At 36.8% G+C, this 6,657-nt stretch overlaps 1 pseudogene; it reads right to left on the reverse strand.

The window, feature by feature from the left end:
* Window positions 1–727: 727 nt before the first annotated feature.
* On the reverse strand, window positions 728–6,337 carry LOC116861399 (annotated as a pseudogene).
* Between the last annotated feature and the right edge of the window lie 320 nt (window positions 6,338–6,657).

The following is a 6,657-nucleotide window of genomic DNA, read 5'->3' on the forward strand; positions in this document are numbered from 1 at the left end:
GATGGCTTTTATAAGGCAAGACGGGGGAAAAAAACCCACAGAATTATGTTTTTGTCTCTTTGTTTTAATAATGAAGGAAATATCTCAAGTTCAAATCCAGCTGTGAAGTTTTCTTCCTACCTGAGTCACATCAAAAGAAAAAAATCATTTTTAGGCATCAAGAATTTATGTAGAGTAACAATAAGCCACACATTACTCCTCCCAGGCAGATGAAACAATTTTATTTCACAGTTGTCTTTATTTTTATTTTATTTTATTTATTTATTTAACAGAGAGAGAGATCACAAGTAGGCAGAGAAGCAGGCAGAGAGAGAGAGAGAGAGAGAGAAGCAGGCTCCCTGCTGAGCAGACAACCCAATGCGGGGCTCAATACCAGGACCCCAAGATCATGACCCGAGCCGAAAGCAGAGACCTAACCCACTGAGCCACCCAGGTGCCCCTCACAGTTGTTTTTAAAACCACAAAGACACTATGTTCTTCATATAAAAACATTAGCACAGATAGCTATACTTTCTAGAAAATGATTGTATAGAGCCTGTCAAAGAAAAATGCACACACCATTATATGATTTCAGACAAGTTGCTTGGGAAAAACACACATGGACTGATTCCCGAAACATACCATAGGACCACCCTGCATCTTTTGGTTCACAGTATAGATTATTATCACCAGTAGTGCTCCTGCATTCTTACAGGCTTGATAATACACATATAGAATGGTTTACGACTTAATGTTCCATTGGTTCATCAGCATTTTCTGCAGGTTCATCAGCAGGTTGAGCAGGTTGCGCCCTTCTCTGTGGTCTTTCTTCAAGACCTTCCAGGAATGGAGATACATCATCATCATCATAAACTCCCAAGTCTTTACCAACAATTCCAGTGGAAACATTCTTTGTAGTTAGGTCCTGTTCTGCAGGAAGTGTCCCTTGTAAGACATGCAGAACACGTTTAACCAGTTCATTCAAACTGCATTCCATAAACCCAGAGATGTGTCTCTCCAGGTAAGTACGAGCTGAGAGAGAACGGGCTCCAATGGACAGGACTCCACAGTCAAAATTGTTAGCAGATGGACAGGTATGGAAAATGTGAGGGCCCATATCTTCATAACCAGCAATAAGCAGTCCAACACCATATGGTCTCTGGCCATATTGTTGTGTCGGTATCTGGGTCTTGCTTCCAATAGAGATACAAGATGAGACCCAGGAGGAGGTCTGTCAAATACAAATCTGGAATCCAAACGCTCCTGGAGCATAACATTACAGAACAGTCTAGCATCGGCAGTTAAGTCCTGTAACTGACATACCGATATGCTTGTCCACATGGAGAATTTTTTTCTGATGAGTTACAAGCTCTGACTGTGCTCTCTTCAATGCAACCAACACGGCATGGGGTTTTGATTTCAGACCAACTGTGGCTGAATCTTGTTTGACAGCTTCCACTGCATACTCAATTGGATGAATCCTGCCCTGAGTGCTCCAAACAGTGACCTCATTGTCATATTGGTTACAAAACAGGGTTCCAGTGCGGGTCTGGCTGCAGCTTCCTGCACAAGTGTGGACTGAGGAACGCTAAGCCACAGATTCTTAACCCCAACATTTATAAAGATGCATGCAGGGGGCCTGGGTGGCTCAGTCGTTAAGCATCTGCCTTCTGCTCGGGTCATGATCTCAGGGTCCTGGGATTGAACCCCGAATCGGGCTCTCTGCTCAGCATGAAGCCAGCTTCTTCCTCTCCCACACCCCCTGCCTGTGTTCCCTCTCTCGCTGTGTCTCTGTCAGATAAATAAATAAGTCTTTAAAAAAAAAAAAAAGATGCATGCAATATAAACATATACGTAAAAGAAAAAGGGAGCACTAGGTAATTCATTGAACAAAAACCTATTGTCATCGTTAGTAGAAGAAACTGACGTGGTAAAAAAGGCTTAGCAGGAAAAGACCTAGTAAATACATCATAAACACCGACACTGCTGTGGAGCGTGATTCTTGTGTGTGTATAGTATAATCTTGTATCTATACCAGATTAAGGTTAATTGTGTAGTAATAATACTAAGGTTTGGCAAATGGCTATAATGGAAGAACTTTGAAGGGAACTGAAATTATGTAATCTGAAAATAGAAATCTGAGGAGAAAATCAATAGGTATTCTATTAAAGATCTACCAAAAGCAGACACATTTAAGATAAATTAGAAAGCATTTCCTAAGTAGCAAAATCACGGCATTCTGGAAAGTAATGCCAAGGAAGGTAGGCAGTCTCCTTCCATAGGAGTTGTTTTGTTTGAAGGGAAGGAAAGATGACCACCTCTCTTTCAGAGGCTAAGGTGATTTTGTTTTGTCTGGAGAGGATTAAATTATCTCTCCACTGTCAGTTTATACTGTAGGTGCACTGTGCTCTGTGTTATTTTTCAGATGTTCTTAAAGACAGCGGAAGACCAAGACGCACTTTTCAGAAGGAAATTAGGTTTACTTCTAGTCATATTACCTATAATTAACTAATTTTGGATTTTTAAAATTTCTTATAGTACCTTCAAAAATAAACTTTTGCATAATTATTTTTCTTATTTACTAAAAAAAATTACCAGAGAATCATAAGCTATCTTCTAAAAGCCTTGGAGACCACTGTATTTTGGAATTCAGTACTTTTCTAAATTTGAAAAGATAACCTGGCACAAATACCACATATTATGCGACACCTCCAGCAGAGCCACAGCAGTGTCTGTAATCAAACATGTTAATATCTTTGCAGTGACTCACACAAACGTTCACACTAAGTGAAGAAAAGAATATAAATAGTTTCACATCAATATAGGCTATATTTTCCCATCAAATAAGTTACAAAAATCTTTGTTTTCAGAATGGGTTACATGACAAAGTATAGAATGCCCAATTAAGTTTGAATTTTGAATAAACAACAAATAAGTTTTTGGATATGTCCCAAATATTACATTGAACCTACTTACACTAGAAATGTTATTTAGTGTTTAAACAGAACTCAAATTTAGCTGAATTTCTTGGTTTTTTTGTTTTGTTTTGTTTTGTTTTTGTTTTTGTTTTTGTTTTTTTGCAAAATCTGGTTTTTATATTTCAGAATCCCAACAAGTGATTGTGGACCTGTTTCTAGAAATATACTAATTGAAATACTATTTCTTAATTAACATACAATGCCCCAGGGGTACAGGTCTATGAATCATCAGTCTTACACAGTTCACAGCACTCACCATAGCACATACCCTCCCCAGTGTCCATCACCCAGCAACACTAACCCTCCCACCCCACCACCCCCCAGCAAACTGTGAAACCATAAGAGACTCTCTTAATTGAAATACTATTAACAGCTATCCTAGGAGAAAAGTTTGGTTTGGGTATTTTTTAAGGGGGTCACAAAAAGCAAAGTTTTTAAAATATGCTATCAATAACATGTAAAAAAATAAGACCTGTGCAAATGCACCCATATTAACAACTCAAAATATTTTAAAAGTTAGAAGTAGCACGGCTACTCCAAAAACTATTTTAATTTGCATCTCTTTCTGGCTCCTCCTTAAAATTCTTCACCTATAAAGCATTCTTTAATAAAATTCATGAAATTCTCATATAACAAAGATATAGCTCCATCTAATGGAAAAAATATTCAATTACAGCCCTTCATGAAGCTAGGACTATTTTGTAAAACTATAAAGCGTATGTAGACTATACACAGTCATACACACACACACACACACACACACACACACACACAGAGTGGATGCTTTTCTGTGCCTCTCTGGGTTTTTTTTTGAAGCCAGAAAGGACCCAAAAGTAAAGTAGTCATAGCTTTTGCAAGATCTGCTCTTTTACTTATATTGGACTCTGAAATATAAAAACGTAAGTATATTTATATTTCATAGTCTATTTTATTATATATATGTACATACATATTCATACATGCAAATATAAATATAAATATTACATTTTCTTGTGTAAGCCTTCTAGGCCAAGGGCTTGAGAGTCCTATAAAGCCTTGTGAATTTGAAGGGGAGCAGAATATGTCACCCCAAAATATGCCACTTTGGCATATAGATTATCTTGAGTTAAAATTACTTGAGAAACAGTCAGTACAAGGATAATCAGAACCTCCTCTGTGCCCCCTGAAAACAGAAAATAAATTCCCCATGTGAAAGTCACCTTCATTGTACCAAGAGCAGAGGAAGGATTCTTATCACCAGAGACACAATTTAGGGCTGAGAAGGCTGCAAAAACAATCTTGTTACTTCTTTATTAATTTGCTATCCTAAACCCAAACCCCTTTGCTTTGTCAATTCTTCACAAATTCATTGTTTCCTTATCTAAAGGGCATAAAAGCTTCCTGCTTTGGTCACTGCTTTGAATTTCATATTTTTATGGGGTTCTTGTACATGCAAAATTAAATTTGTTTTTCCCCTGTTAACCTGTCCTATGTCAATTTAAGTATTAAGTTAGTTAAAGAACCTAGAAGGGAAGAAAGAAAAATTTTTCTTCCCCTAAAAATTGCATGCAAAATATTGTATAACTTGAATGTGTGCATTTTTCTGGAGAGATATTTAGATCCTTACTAAAGGAGCCCATGAGCCACTAAAGGTTACAAAGTTCTCGCTGTACTACCATGTGCTTCTCCCCAGGGACTATTCGACTTCACTCCACTGTTTTTCCCAGATGACTACAAACTAACCCAATACCAGAAGTTCCTTCTCTGCTGCTGGCTGGGCTCAGCGCTTAAATACTGAGCCTGAACCAAACACAGGCTTCACTGTCAATAAGAAAGAGCCTGCCGCATGAAATTTACAGGCATTTTTCTTTACTTTTTATTTTTTTTTAAGATTATATTTTTTTAAAAGTAATTTCCACACCTAATGTGGGGCTCAAACTCACATGACTTTTTAAAACAAACAACAGCAAGATCTAGCATATGTGTAACCAGGGACTAAAGGTAGCGTCAGAGACAAAGGGCATTAAAATAAACAAGTCATTCTTTCCAAATTTTCAGTTTATCTCATTAGCCTTCTTGTTAAAATAAGGATAATTCAGTTTTCCTACTGATATCATTTTTCTGAAATTTTATTTATTTATCACCCCCATTTAGAAGGGAAAACCTTCTATTCTAGAAGCACTTCAGTTGACATTTCTCAGTATTAATTTTATTTATAAATAAACCACGTCTTCCTTGTATAAGGTATTTGAATAAGAACTGTTATAATCAAAGGTTGATTTATTTTGGAAATATCTCCCTCTTGAGGTCATTATTATTTATGCCTCAGGAGATTATAAACTTGAGCACTCTGTTAGATACTGGTGGGTAGAAACAGAGGTTAAATAGGGCAAATGTCTTGGAGAACAATCTAGACGCACCTATTAACATTACAAAACCCATAAATACTAAGGTCTATAGGCAAGGACAGTCTTGCAAGCAATATGTGGTCACAAAAACTATAAGCCACCTAATGTCCAGCACTGGGTAACTAGTCAAAGTGTGCTAATAATGCTCACCACAATGAAAATCTATGAGTACTGACATGGATTTCTCTCTCCTAGACATGCTTGCACATACATTTATACATATATAAAATTGTCTCCGGATGAATATTGCTAACAGTTGTTGCCTCAGTGAGTAGAAACCAGTCTGCAGGGGTCAGGGAGAAGACATACTTTTCACTGTATACCCTTTTACGTATGAACTAAATTTTTAGCCATCTATTTGTATTATTTGTAAATTTAAAAAATCCAACAAATTAAATGTTTCATATTTTTGAAGTAGAACTTAAATACAAAAAGTGCACAAGTCATATGTGTAAAGGACAACAAATGTTTACCAAGTTAACATATCCAGGTAACAAAAACTCATACTGAGGAAAAAAGCACTATCAGTATTTATTTAAAAGAAATAAAGACATTTTATCAATAAATATTTCAGTATGTATCGTTTGTGAAAGAACTGCAATCTAAAATGGAACCAGAGGAAATGAGAGAGAATCTCACACATGCACCTTTAGGAAAACAACACTTAAGAACTGAGAGACTGATTTCCTGCCAATGCCTGATTTACGGAAGGCTGACACTTAGCTCCTACCCAGTGAACATCCACCAAGAAACTCTTGCCTTCCTCAAGCCAATGAACTTAGTGTGTGGACTCTGGCTGGACGCCCCCTTTGCACTCCTTGCCCATAAATACAGTCCACCCCAAACAGACTCACCTGTACCTTGTGGAGCATAGATTTTCCAAACTGCAGTTCTTCTGCTAATAAACTCTATTACTAGTAATTTAAGCTTGCCTCAGCTTACCTTTTTATTTCGGTTGATTCTTAACAGATAAAAATATAACCTTAACGCCATGGCCAAACCCAATAAAGTTCACAATAATTAAATTTGTAAATGGTTAATGCTTACATTTTTTAATACTCAGTTCATGTTCGATTTTCTTTGCTGCCTCAGAAATGTCAATTTACATTTGATTTGTTTGAATCATAATCCAAACAGGTCTACACATTATATTTGGCTTATTTTTCTCTTAAGTCTCTTTATTCTGCAATAGTTCCATCCCTTTTGGTTAATGCTACTACTTTGTTGTGGAAGAAACTGGACATTTATCTTGTAGAATGTCTCACATTCTGGATATGGCTAATTGATTGAATCCTCCTGGTGGGATTTAACAT

Source organism: Lontra canadensis, unplaced genomic scaffold, assembly GCF_010015895.1.
Source record: "Lontra canadensis isolate GAN:19392208 unplaced genomic scaffold, GSC_riverotter_1.0 scaffold196, whole genome shotgun sequence".
NCBI lineage: Eukaryota > Metazoa > Chordata > Mammalia > Carnivora > Mustelidae > Lontra > Lontra canadensis.